Source organism: Pleurodeles waltl, chromosome 9, assembly GCF_031143425.1.
Source record: "Pleurodeles waltl isolate 20211129_DDA chromosome 9, aPleWal1.hap1.20221129, whole genome shotgun sequence".
In the NCBI taxonomy this organism is placed as follows: domain Eukaryota; kingdom Metazoa; phylum Chordata; class Amphibia; order Caudata; family Salamandridae; genus Pleurodeles; species Pleurodeles waltl.
Window position 1 is genome coordinate 586,528,548 of NC_090448.1, and position 15,229 is coordinate 586,543,776.

The window sequence follows — 15,229 nt, forward strand, 5'->3', positions numbered from 1 at the left end:
GCTAGGCAAGCCAATTTGCATGGCTTGGAATGGCTTTCTAGCTATGGAGTGTGTCAAGGCTGGACAAATCAGTGTTGCCTTACTCTGTACTTGAGTGGCATTCCATGAAAGGGGGGTGTTCCCACACAACACCTATTGATTGTGACACTTCCACATAGTGACAGAACCATGTACACCTCAGGAAGAACTAACACCTTACACCTCCTGAGGTGAGTCATAATGACTTGTAACATAAAGACTTGCTGTACTGACCTACACAAAATCCATCTACATGAGGGCCAATATGAACCCTTAGGTAGCTACTGTACACTTACATTTTGACTCAGGCTTTCATTGTCCAACATGTTAGGGTGTGGTATACTGTTATGAGCCATATGTGAGCATATGGAGATGAGTGACAACAGTGATATCAGACACACAACACATGTGGCTGAGATTTAAACCACAGATTTGGAGCATGAGCATTTGGTATAGTCATGTTTATGTATCCTTATCAGTGTCTGACATCAGTCCAGTGTGTGGTGCCTGACCAGATGTCACACCCATACAAGTTGTAGAGGTCTCTGCAGGCTCTGTCTTTCTGTACAACATCACAGGACCTTCAATGATATGTGTGTTTTCAGTTTACATTCTAGTTGACACGTGATTCACAGCATTAACTAATTACTTTCAATGGTTTAGCACAGCTTATAGATTCCATGTGATGTATCTATGAGTTGACTAATCACAAAGTAGAAGTTATTGCCCTCTCCTGGCCATATTTAGGTACCAGTTTGTGCTGGTGGTATGGGTTGTTGTGCTCCATGACGTTGCCTCCCTGATGGTGCAGGGATCTCTGCTCTAGTGTGTGACTGTATTGTGACTGAAAGTGGTAATAAAAGGAAAAGGTTATCAGACACAAACAAGATATTTGAATATGTGCAACCCGTCACATTTGTAAAAAATTGCATCTACATGCCAACAGCAGTGGTAAGTGAATGAGGGGCATTATCTATTGCCATTTACCAGTGTTACATGGATGAGGCAGCATGATGGGTCACTGTTTGAGACTGAGGAATTGGAACTTATAATTGCCATCACAAAGGATTCTGTGACTTGCCGTTCAGTGGACTAGCTGAGACACATGAGGGTCTAATGCACCATGCAGATTGCACATACTTGGGACAACATTCATGATCACATTTGTGAAGTATCACTGGCATTGCTCATTTGGTGTCATTGTTAGTATCATCACATGTTACCTGGCACCACATTGAGGTCATCACTCCCAGGCAGCCCATGGAGCAGGTGCGTGTCTATGGTGGAGAGGACGTCTCTCTCAAGTGGGTTGAGTTGGAGGCGGGCTCCAGTTGATACACCAGGAAGAGCTCTGGCCACCTCTATCCTAGTGTACTTCTCCTTCACCCTCCTCTTCTCATCCATCCACTTCTTTTTGATGTCATTCACTGTCCGTATTTCTTTCCCCAATGCAGTTAACACTGTGGCTAATTGCTGCCATAGGGCTGCCTTATGTGCAGACCTGCTGCTGTAGGGTGGGAGATTATGTAGTCTCTTGTAGTTCCTGCTGATGTATTGGAGGATCATATTGGTCTCCTCCACCATGTAGTTCTTCTTCCTCCTAGTATGTAGCATAAGTTCTGTAGATGCAGAGCAGGCAGGCGCAGCGTTGTTGTGGAGAAACCAGAACCTTTCATGTGGGCTGCTTTTATCTGTTTTTGGTGCAAACTGCAGGTTGCATTGATAATGTACAGGTGCATGTAATTACAATGATTCTGTCCAGACTGTGGATGATCCACCCAAAGTATGGCTGATCCGCCCGAGTGCGGGCAAAAATATACTACTCGTAACTTACCTTTGAAAATACCAAACTTTTGGTCTAAACTTTTGGTTAGACTTTTGGTCTAAACTTACCTTTATGAATTAGTAACTGTTAGACCAGACAGCAGTAGGGTTGTCTTCTCGCCAACTTTTTCCCTACCTCCCTCCATTTTCTGTCCTTGTTTATACTAGTTTTAGTATCCTTTTACTGAGACTTGCTCACTGTCTCATGCTGTACTTTCAATCACACTCCCACCTTCTGTTCCTGTTCCTAGTAACAACTGATATCCATTCAGTGGATCAACAGCAACTTTTTCTTGTCTCTAGATAGATTTACTGGTAGTGTCTAGTTAAGGACATATTTTAAAGGGGAATTATGCTTGATTTATTATCAAATAGAAAGATGCTCCGGTGGTGCAGAGTGCTGCTTGGGCCTTGTAATGAGGCCCACTGTGTCCTTTATACAACACTGCATCCCCACACTGCCCTTTCATGCATGATCCATTTATGCACTCACCAATTTACGCATCCATCCATACACTTATTCACTTATCCAACCATGTACTCAATCACTCATTCACCCCTGCACTCACTCATTTATCCATTCATAGGCATTTACTTCAGAAACCTCAAACCTATAGACTTTGTCAGTGCTTGTCACCTCATGAGACAGACACCCTGCAACTCCCCTATCAACAAATCCACAAAGGAGACAGGTGCTGAAGAGGGCTGCCTACTCAAAGTTTCAAGTTCAGGCTACACTTAAAAAAATACATGGAAGGGTTGAGGACCACTTTAAGGTAGGGTTCCAGTGGAAAGAACATTTTAGCTCTTGAAGCTTCCAGATGCCCAACATCCTTGGTGCAAGGGTAAGAATGTGCTTCTGTGGCTTTGGGAATTTGAGGCAATGCGGATGCCAGCATTCCTCTAGGAAGAGTTCAAGATGAGTTCCCCTCCCACTCTCCCCGTCATGGGGTGAAAATGTGAACATTAACCCTTTCAGAAATCTTGTGGGGTGGTGTGAAGGGTGTGTACACGTTTCCTACTCATTTGCACAGTGTTTCCTTGGCCTGAGCTCAGATCTCTGTTTTCCACTTTGTGGGGTCATCTGTTGGTGATGTCATCTTGCAGGCTCAGCTTTGAACAAGTTACATTGGTGCCACTCCAGGTCCTGTGTCTAATTGTATTATTTCTAGTGATGCTCACCTTTGCTTGGTGGCTAAAAGAAACAGGTTCCTCAATGATCATGGTCCCCTTCTCCACATCCTTCCAGATCACCAGATCCTTTGACATGGCCTGGGTCACATCCCAAAGCTAGATTCTTCCTTTCATAGGAATTAGGAAACTATCCTGCTAATGCTGTGCACAGAGTCCACTTCCCCATAAAAGATGCTTCTTCCTTCCTTATGTGTCTTCAGACCTGAGGTGATCTCCTACGATCACATCAGTAACTTTGTGTGTTTGACAGACTATCAAGCACAAAAATAACAAGCTACAAAAATATTGTAGCAAGAGTTTCAACTACCATGACATCCTAAAGTTATACAGGTAAGTATGGATGACCTATCCTTAATTGCACATCTATGTATTTAGAAGATTATTTAATGTCAAGGCACATACGTGGATTTAAGTACATTAACCCTGTCCTTACCTATATATACTTACAGGAGCGGGCTGCAGTGCTTTGTAGGGGTGGGGTGGTTTGCTGGGGTAAATGAAGAAAAAAAAAACACTTACCTGCTTTGTCACTGCTGCCCCCACCACTGCGCCGCTCCTTTGCTCTGCGGCCAATCCTGACGCTGCTCAGAGCAGCATTAGGATTGGCTGGGAGTGCCCAGCCAGGGTGCTCCCATCCAGACTGGGAGCCTGTGCCTGCTCTCTCAAGCCCGGCAACACAGTGCCGGCCTGGAGAGAGCACTGTGTGCATGTGTGTTTGGCTGACCTAAGACGGCCAGCCAAGCATACATGCGCAATGAGGGGGAGTGCAGAGAACTCTCCATCAGTGCTTGTCACAGCCCGTGGCCCCACCCCTTTTACTACAAAATGATAATAAACGTAGTCTATTATCCTTTTGTAGTAAAAGGTTTGCAGCTGATGCTGCTGGTGGGGAGTGACGCTCCTCTGCCCTAGCGGAGGAGCTGTGACTGTATACTTACCTTCACAATACCATTTATGGTGAATCTTCTGACTACAACATTTTTGTAGCACAACATTTTAAGCTCAATAGTCTGATATTATATCACAACATTAGATATTATGAAAGGCTGCTAGTAAAATGTGGGCTAGAGTGACAGGGTGAAAGAATGGCTTTCTCCAGTTTGAGCTGCTTTCTCTGGGTGACTGTTAATAACATTGACAAAGTTAGTAGGCTCTCGAGGATTTCTCTCTAGAACTACCCAATCCATACCCAGAGCTGGAGGTGCATCAATAAAATATATTTTTTAGGTACCAACTTGAAACTCCCCATCAACACTTGCTACTCATTATGATATATCTGAAAACCTGTAGCTTCACATTTTTTGGAATAAAATGCAGATTTTTAGAATATGTTGTGCTTTATTCATAGTTTGAAGCAAAAGTGAGTCGCTAAAGCCTTGATTACTTACAAACTCATTACTTGGATTTACTTTTCTTCATTCCACTATTTATGAAACATCTGCCTTGCCCCAACAGCGTAGGCCCCTGATCATGAGAGCATTGGCAGTTAACAAAGTAGTAGTGGGATGTGAGGAAGCTTCTCGTGCAAGTTGAAGGGAGGGTCTTGCCACTGCAGTGGCATAATTTCCTCTGGTGGTAAATAGGTTGTGGGATGCCTGTCTTGTGTGGTGTGCATACTTCAGTTTTGTAAGGATTGGAATGAAGAAAAATGAATCAGAGCAAGTAATCAAAACAGTCATAAAAGCACAAACATCTAATGCAGGCAGACACTGTACTCCCCTCCTCCCACACCAACAGGATTTTGGGTGATGAACTCTGGGGATATACCGTGTGCTTGGAGTGGTACAGAACCTGAGATACTGAAGGCAGAATGCCAAGCACACAGAAAGTACTGAATTGCTCCTTGCAGCCGAGCGACAGAACAAACATGTGTCCAAAGATAATCAGGACTTGTTGTGCCAACTCTAGATGACAAGGAATTGATTGATTTTGTGTGAACACTATTGAGGACTGCATCTACTAAAGTGCATTGAAAGAGCTGGTGCAGACAGGCAGATAGCGCGTTCCGTTCCAATCAACCTTTGTTTAGATTTCCAACTGAGGACCATGGCCTGGTGAACAGCTGATTACTTGCTGGTGCTACAGATTACCTATTCAGCATTCAACCATTCCTGTGCCTTGCCAGAGAACAGTAAGTATCTGCCATGCTACAGGTCCCAGAAATGGGGGCAAGAAGCATCTGTCATGTTGTATCAGACGAGATATTGGAGGCTGTTGCAATACTGCACATATGTTGAGTGCAGGCGGTTAAATTGAGCTTGTGCTGCCACATTGGTGTTCGTCCTCATGACCGATCCTAATCTGGCCACCACCCTGGTCCCAGACTGTCTTTGTGGAAGATGCTCACTTAGTGCAACATCCACAATCAAAATCTCATGAAAAGTGGCCAACATAAATGCTATTCTCTTACAAGAAAGGCACAATCCAATTGTCTAATAATATTCAAGTACTTAAATCAAGCAAAAGTGACCTTCTAAGGTGTTCGTAGATGCTGTTGCCCAATTAAAGGAAAAACAGAAACAGCAAGATGCACTGATGTTATTGTAGCAGTGGCCAGGTAGTCAGCCAGTCAGTCGTTCAAAAATCGTTATTCGGTCAAAATATCACCTTAAAAGCACGTAATGAAACAAACATAATTTTCACTTTGGCATATCACAATCAACACATGAAATGACATAATTACGAGAGAAAGAAAAACTAAAAGACATTATAGTTTAAAAAAAACGCAGAGACAAGCTCTAGAAATGAAAGACAATCAGAGCTTTATAGAAACTCATCCCAATAGTGGCCATGGTAAAAGAGCATTTTATTTGGATACAAGGAGACTGTATGTTTGAAATACAAAACTACTTCATTACAAGTAGGTAATTTACAACCAATCAATTTGAGAGATATCAATATTAAAATATGTACATTACATCCAGACGCAAGTCAACTAATATCCATGAGCACATGGTGTATTTTGTTCTCAATTTTTAGGCAGAGGAGATAACATTTCTAACTTCATAACATAGCGAGGGAGAATTTAGGCGCTGTAAATGGTGCAACCCTTCTTGATGTGCATTAAAATTGAGATCACACAAAATAGGATGTAAAAAATGAGATCTTAAGGTGCAGTACAGTGTGCAAAAGCCCATAAAGTGCTTCGTAGATTGAATGGAGACTCCATCACATGGGCAACATGGAAGTGAGGCAAACTAAATGCCTGTCTGGGGGAAAGCCACTGAATAGTGAATCATGCTTACACAAGTATGATAAAATCTTAATTCAGGATTCTCCATCCAAGATAGGTATGGTTCCAAGCCTGGGGTGGTTGAAAGTGGCACATATTGAGCAATGGAAACCATATCAAGAGGTTTTATTATTCTAGCTGTCTTCCTATATGCAAGGAACCTTTTTTTAACCAACCCTTATCGTGGGGGCCAATACTACCTAAGGTGGCAAAAAGTTGCCTCAAGCCGAGATCTCAAAGGGCGTTCTTAACATATGCCAGCAAGGGAATATCAAGGCTAATATATAAGTGGTATAGAGTAGGAAATATACATAAATATTTTACATCACAGTGAGGACATTAATGAATCACTGGAAATGTTTTTGTTTTAGCAATTACATTTATAACCCACATTTATGTTCGTCTCACTTTGTCTCACTCCTCCTCCTAGACAAACCCATATAGTATATACAATGCACAACACCAGACAAAAGGTACTGAGGGGCATATTTTTACTCTGTTTGCACCGAATTAGTGTCATTTTTTTTTAACTCTAATTCGGTGCAAAACTAACTCCATATTTATACTTTGGTGCTAGACCCCTCTAGCACCAAATTTATGGAGTTAAAGTCATTTTTTGAAAGTGGAGACCTACTTTGCCTTAATGAGATGCAAGGTAGGCGTTCCCGGTGCAAAACTTTTTGGGGCAAAACTGCCTTAGTGCAGTTTTGCACCAAAAAGTATAAATAAGGCCCTGAGTGCGTAAGCACTCTAAACTTCCAATGCAATTTGGAGAGGTGGGCTGGGCTACCAAACACTTTTTCAAAGGCAGTCCTCTGTTCGATGTAATGATCATTTTTACCGTGAATAATAGCAAATTGTTCATACTGAGTAGGTATAATACTCTATCTGAATCTTTCAGTTTAGAAATTTGTGCTCACTCCTCAGATTGTTGGTCAACACGTTTCGGCCCTCCATCTATGGATCTCATCAGACATGGGAAGCGGTACCTTTACCATGGTCCCGAAAATTAATCTGACCATGTAAATATGTATGAGTGAGACCATCCGAGATTCTTTCAAGCCAAATATCAATGTAAGCGCAGGGTGCCGCCTCTATGGCTCATGTCAAATATAGAAGGCTTTTTAGGGAAACTTCATACCGTGTTTGAGTAAAAACACAGCTAGCGGTGCCTGTCACCTGCTGATGGGGACCGCCAGAAGACGCAAGTCCGGCATGGTTTCGAGATCCAGCTGCTCGTTTGAGACTGCAACACCAGGCTGCCATATTACTTAGGTTAAGCTAATCCTCTACAACCTTCTGGGAAAAACTAATCCCATACTTTTAGCCGTAATAATATAGAAGCCAAGCTTACATCATACTCTAAATAATCTAAACCCAATTCATGGTGGGATATAAGGCTGGGTGTTGTTTTGGGGATTGCCAGGAGTCTGCAAAATAATGTTTTTCCAGCTGCCTGTAGGATACCCCGACTTGCATATCCCCAAACCCCTGTGCCGGCTGAGAGGCATTTGCTCCTATATAACATAGACATCTGTTTGAGTGGCTTATAGCCTAACTTTTTCTCAAAGCTAAAAATCACTTCACAAGAAGCTGCCATCTTCTGGGACCTTTGGGTAATTATCCTATCCCAGGTCGAATTGATGTCAAATAAAATGCCCAAATAGTTAAAATTGGATATCTTAGTGATAGGGGTCCCCCAATAAAAATAAAAAAAGTTTAGAACTAGTATTTTTTGGCCCACAGGTCAATATAAAAAAATGTATTTGGTTACTCTGCAAATTTTGATTCCTTATGAAGTCATTAAAACCATCTAAAAGGGCCTGCAGTCCATTGGCTGCACGTGCAATAAGTACCACGTCGTCTGCATACAAGAGCATAGGGACTAAACGGGAGCCATTTTTTGGGATGTCTGTGGCACAAGAATTTGAAACTGAGTCTAAAGCATTAAATAAAAATAAAAATAAGAAGGGTGCCAACATACAACCCTGTCTTACCCCTCCTTTAATCCTTATGGGACGAGTACAATCACCAGTTTGGATGTAATGCTCTTCAATAGACGTATCCCAGTGGGGGCATTGTAAAAGGTCTACTAGGGGAGGGTCCATACCTGCTACTTCCATCAACTCCCTCAATTCCCCTCTATCCACTAAGTCAAAGGCACAGAAGTGGTCCATGAAAGCTATGTGAATGACTGCTCTCCTGGCCTCAATATATTTTCCTAAAATTAGGGATAGGTTAAGTGCTTGTTCAACTGCCCTGAGGCCAGGCTGAAATCCAAATTGGACTTCTGAAAGGAACACATTGACCTCAGCCCAATCTTCCAATTTAGACAGAATGACTTGCTCTAGGATCTTAACAGAGGAGTCTAATAATGAGATGGGGCGATAGTTTGCAGGGAGTTTCCTATTGCCTTTGTTAAAAATTGGTACAGTTATTGATTCCTTCCATGAGTTGATGGGACCCTCCCTTACAACACTCTAAAAACATTTCTAATTAGAGCAGCCCAAAAGACAGGGTTATGTTTAAACAAATCAACAGAAACCCCATCAGGGCCAGGTGCCTTCCCAGCCACAGAACAACAAATGGCTTTGGACACGTCTGCCACGGAGGTGGACTTTCTTAGAAGTAGTTTGGCAGGTGAGAGCAGCACAGGATAGCCTGTAAGGGGAAGTTTCTCCAATGCTAAATAAGGGGGGGGGGGGGGTAAAAGATTTAGGAGAAGTGCACACACCAGTCATGTTCTGAGATAAGACATTCAACGCCCGAGGTTGTACCATCAGTAAAAAAGGGGTGATTTATTACCTCCCAGAAAGCTCTGTTATCCCTTAATTTGTCAGCCTCTTCCAGGTCTTCCCAGACTTTCCTCGCTGACTTAATAACATCTGGGTTACCTGGAGTCATATTGGTGGTCCTTTTAAGCGCTTTATAAACTATAGTGCAGTCTGAGTTGCACCACCTCTGGCCTGATTGGTCTTTTTGGGGTTTGTCTCTAGTTAGTGCTCAGGAAGCAGATGTACAGAGTGTTATGAAGCTGTTATGATTCTAGTATGGGTAGCAACTTCTGGGAGACAGCGCAATATGTCCTCATAATTATTACCCAGGTCTGTGAAGAATTTGTTAGGATCAATATGTTGCCATCATTTCATATGTACCCTCTGTTCGCGATATATTATAAAGCACGCCTGGTACTTAACCTCGGTCTAGGTTGCAAAGGAAGGGAGAGACTAATAATGATCTGGTAATGAACGCTGAGGGGTGCACCTCATGACTCCCCAACTTGGAAATCAGATCAACAAAGTAAAATAAAATCAGTCACACTTCGTTTGCCTCTACCAACAAATGTGAGGAGGTTAATAAAGCTTGGACCATATAAATCTGATGAGAAGAACACATTATAAGTCAGTATTAAATGGCTCAATGGTTTCCCAAATGCTGTATGTATAAAATGGCCTATGTTTTCGCCCTTTGTGTCCGTGTTTCCAAAACCATGATTACCACTGTGAATACACTTGCCAATATTACAATTATCTACCCACATAAGTGAAACATGACTTTTGTCACTAGACAATACTTTTACCACAGTGGGTTCCAATAGTTCTATAATGCTGGCTGGTTGTGAAATAAAAAAGTTGTAAGAAAAATAATTAAAATCTTGTTGACTGAGTTTGACCGTGGCAACTTTAAAATATGATACCTGGGGTTATAGCAGTAGAGACAAGGATAATCAGACAACCATTCTCCCTTCTAGCAACTGACAGGACAGCAGGAGAGCAAAAGGATTTAAAATCCTCAACATGAATGCGGTTGATGGCCCAACTCTCTTGGCAACAAAGTATGTCAAAGTCTTGGATAAAGATATCCAATTTTCATTGATTAATTTCTGGTGTATTATTGTAATGTTCCATGATAAAAACTGGAAGTCCACAGACGTCTTGACTGGAAATTAGTGCCTTCTTGGTTTAAAAATCACCTGAGAGTAAGTGTGAGGGTCAAGAACAGATGAAGAATGAATAAGGGGGCCGGTATTTGGGGGATGTCTGAGCTAAAAGACATCACTCATCAATCTTAGGTGGGAAGCTTCATTTGGAATAAAGGGAGGAGGCAAGTTGCATTGCCCAAACTTCAATTGCCAGTGGACAAAGGGGGCTTGGGTGCCCCTAACTTTGAACAATATTACTTCGCAGCTCAACTACAGTGGTCTGCTCAGTGGCTAGCCGCAATGCTGACAGATGAGCGGGGGTAACAACTAGTGGCCCAAAAGATGAATCAGGAAACACACTGCTCCCGGGACTGCAAAAGGTCCAGGAGTTGTGGGGCCAAAACAGTCTCATAAGCTTTGTAGAATTTGACGGGTAGTCCGTCGAAACCTGGGGTTTTGTGCATGGCTACTCCTCTAATGGCCCGTGAATTTCTTGGATTATAATGGGGCCATTTTATTCTTCCTTAGCCAAAGAATCAAGAGCTGGGAGTGCCATCCCAATGAGGCAGTCTTGAATGTGCTCCTGGATGTCAACGGAGGGATCATACATTGTCTGATAGTGTGTAGTGAATGCTGCATGTATCCTGATTAGCTATAACTTGTGTCAGAGATGTTCTGAGCATGGCCATTGGAGTATAAGGGAGCGTGGCTAGCAGAAACCAGGCCAAAAGTCGAACCAACTTATCCCCTTCTGCATGTATTCATGTCTGATATGCCTGGAAGTTTAGGAGTCGCAATTGTTTTATCAACTGAGCATGGCACTCCAATGGCCCTGTCAATGATGGCTGCTTTGTCGGGTCCACCCTGGCCATCACCTCCAGAGTGCCTAGGGATGCTTCAAGGTGCATTAAGTCACTTTGCAAAGTTGTCCAAGCGCCCACCACTGCGTGAATGCAGTGGTTCCTCACTGCTACCTTGAGTACCTCCTACTCAATTTGCCTAGTCGTAGCTGAGTCCAAGTTCTCTGTGAAATAGTGAGCTAGAATTTTTTGGGCAATCTCCTTACGGCAGAGTCCTCAAGCATGGCAGGTTGTAGAAGCCAGGTTAGGAATGGTAGTTGTGTGCCTCCAAATCTAAGTGTATGCGCAATGGGTTGTGATCAGAGAAGGTCTTCTCCAAGTATTCTGCACCTGCAACCAATAATTGAAGAATGGAATGGCAGAGAATACGGTCCAACCATACATGTAGTTCTGTCTGACCACTCCAGCTGGAGCACTCGCCAGCTATCCTGGAGGGACCAGTGCATTAACCACTGCGAAAGACAGCATTTATTAATGTGGAGGTAGGTAAGGTAGGATGCGATCTATCCAGGTAGGGATCAAGGGGCATATGTACGAAAAGTGCAGCTGCACACAGTGCAGCATCACTTTTCTTGCACCCCTTAGCTCCCCCCTAACGCCATCATGTGAGCACTGTATTTAAAATATGTTGCACCATGGTGGTAGTTAGGGGACTAGCATCAAAATCTTTGACGCTAGTCTGGCGCTTTGCAGGATTAACGTCATAAATGTTGACGCTAAACCTGCAAAGCATCCAGAGACCCTCTGTAACCAATGGAAGCCTCCTTTTAATGCCTGATCTGAGCAGGCATTAAAAGTGCTGAAAAAATGGTGCAAGGAAATCTCCTTGTGCCATTTCCCCCCCCCCCCAATGGGGGAACGCCCTCTTTGCGTACATTATGCCTGGTGCGGCTTTAATGTAGAGCAAAGGGTTACAAATTGGTGCAATGCATGCATTGCGCCACTTTGTAAATATGGTGCAGCATTTTTGGCCTTTTAACTCCACATTAGTGTAAAAAAAATGACGCTAATGTGGTGTTAGAGTGGCGCTAGGGGCTCTTAAATATGCCCCCTGGTGCACAGCTAAAGTCTCCCCCTATAACCCAGGGGGATGTGGCCATTGGGTGAGCATGGTGGATAAATGTGTAAAAAAAGCAGACTGTGACATATTTGGGGCATAAGTGCTCCCAAGCAGCAGAGGTATACTGTCAAGTTGACCCTCCACCAGGACGTATCGCCTCTCTGGGTCTATTTCTCCTGCTAGGCAACTAAGGGGAACCCCAGGCCTAATCCATATTAATGTTCTAAGTGCAAACCCTGAATATGTTGTGCTATAGCACCTGTCTGGCCAGCGTTTTTGTAATTGGACCTTCTCTCCCTTCACAATATTTGTCTCCTGGAGGAGTGCAATCTGAGCACCTCTCCTTCTAATGTATTGCTGTGCAGCATGTCTTTTGCATGCTGTCCCCATTCCCTGGGCATTCCAGGTTAGGATGCCAATCTGAGCCATGTTGAGCTAGGGTGGGGAGGGCGCCGAGAAGGAAAGGGTAGGGGGAGCGAACACAATCAGGAGTACGGGGGGCTATCACGAGAAGGACCAGTGAACATGTCAGGGTAGACTTACTGTCCAATGGAAGTACCGTAGTGGAGTCATCCACTTCAGGCTGCATGATTAATTGACCAAACACACCAAGAAGACCCCATAACTTCCATACCAGGGTAAACCCAAACCAGGTAGCCACTCAAGCTGTTAACCGAGGTCCCATAGTGGGAGTCTCTAGAACTTACAGTCCTATGTAACACAACCTCTCGAGGGGGAAAGAGAGGGAATAAGCGTTGCTGCACTAGTCCCAGTACAATATTGAGTGTCCCCCCCCCAAATGGGGGGCAAAAGACACCCAAGTATTTGAGTTCCATTTCTTGACAATAATAAACAATGCAATGTCGCTAATGAATTTTAGATGCAGTAACTATTGCAGGGGCTGCTCCTCTGCAGTGGCAGAGGGGTGTTGTCCCCCTGGCTCAGCCAGCAAATGAAAAATAAAATGATAGCTTGCTGTCATTTTCTTTTTCATAATTTTTCATCTACTGGTTCAGCCAGCAAGTGCAGGGAGGGGAAGGGCTGGGTCACGGGGAGGTAGGAGGGGGAGGAGGGGAAAGTGCATTAAATGCTCATGTATGTTTGGCTGGCTGTTTAAGACCAGCCAAACAAACATGTGCACTCAGGTTTCTCTGACCAGGCTGTATACACAGCCAGGCTAGAGAATCAGCCCAGCCCCTAGGCTTGTGTCTGAGCGGCACTGACTGCTGCTCAGACCAATCCTGACACTGCTTACATGCTATGTTTAGCATGTAAGCAATGCCAGGATTGCTGGGGAGCCTGTGTTGGTGTCCCAGTGAATGCTGGGACACCACAAGAGGAGCAAGGTGGCAGGAGATGGCAGTGGTAAATGGGCAGCACCAGGTAAGTGTTTTCCTTTTTTTTCAATAAAATGATGTTTCCCCCATTGTACCCCTTCACCCACCCTTGCCATGTGTGGTGGCCGCCGCTGAACCATTGTCGTTGGGTTAGTACCAGATGCATTGGCCCCTAGTGTGATTAGGAGCCTGTATGTCGTAGATGCATCAGCTTGCAGAAGATGGGTCAATGTCCTTGTATCTGTATCTCAAGGAAAGGGCTTTATAGCATGGTGTCAGCTATCTGAGGGGTGACCTTCGCAAGAACCAAGGATTCAGTACTCCCCTGTGATGCACAGGATTCTGATGCCTTGCTTCCGGGGCGCTGGGTGGAGGGGATCGTTGGTCAGCTCACCATGAGGTGGCAGAGGACAGAATCTGGGACTGGTCCTCCTTCACCTGCTCTGAGGAGCCCCATTGACATGCATGGGTCCATTGTTGCATGTGCATCTCTTCCTACATAGGCCCAGCTTGGCCTCTCCGGGGTTCCGAGGTGGGGATATTGGAGTTGCTTCCTCATATCGATGTTGTTCCACCCAGTCCGAGGTGTCTGTTGACTTGGTGAAAAAGTAACTTGATTGGTTGACCATCACTTTCAACTCGGCAGGAAACAACAGTGAGTTTTGGAGGCCTGCTTTGCGGCGTTTCTTTTCCACCTCAAGGAACAAAGCCTGTCAATGTTGCACTGCTACAGTATAGGCTGGGAAAAGGCAGACACAGGCATTCTCATGTTAAGTCGGGCCTGTGGACCACAGTGCCTGAAGTATGGTTTCCTTATCTTTATAATTCATTAGTTTTGCTGCTACTGGGTGTGGGGGTTCTCCTGCTGGAGGCCTGCGCGCCAGAACCCAATGGGCATGCTCCACCAAGAAATACGGAGAGTTTGCTGGGTGCAGCCACCTGTTGCAGCCAACTTTCAAAGAACTGTACCAGGTCCGAACCCTCTGCTCCTTCAAGAAAACAATAATTCAGATGTTATTGCAGTGTGAATGTCCCTCTGAGTCCTCCGCGCTACTTTTAAGATCCTGAACCTTGGCCATGAGGGATCGAACGGTACACTCTAGGTCCAAATGGCAGGGATGAAGATCACTGAGTGTCTTCTCTGTAACAGTGATTCGAGAAGCAAGTTTGTGGTGGTCTTCTCGTAACAGCCCATATCAACCGCCACTGCATCAATTCTGCCACACAGTTCTTGTTTGGTCCCAGTGACCCCTTCCAGGATCTTGTCAGGTTTTGCATCCGTATGGGTAATGGAGGTAGTTACTGTCATAGGAGCAAAATCATCTGGGGGCTCCATAGGTCGACAGCCAGTTGACCGGGGGACCATCTTTCCTCATCTCTGCATTAATGCTTTGGAGTCACCAGGCATGGGAGGAGACCGTGATAGGTGCCCAAGGCCCAGCAGTAATGGGAGTGGTTGCAGCCAGACTCCGCACTTGCAATCAGACCTGCCAGACCCCTGATCCTCACAGTGAAGGCGAGATGTCAGGGTGCCATGGCAGTCTGGAGCACAGATGCAGTCTCTTTGGGGGAGCAGAAGTGGGGCCAGGCTCCCCCCTCGCACTCATACAGGTCACCGTAGCTGCCAAGAAAGAGGGTGGTGGTCATCTGAACTTGAGGGCAGTTCACACTGGTTGCAGAGTGTGAAGCTAGGACCCACCTCACCCCTTGCAGTTATGCAGGATACTGGGGGCGGGGGTATGAGCAGTAAATACTCCTATGCAGGCCCTACACTCTACTCTA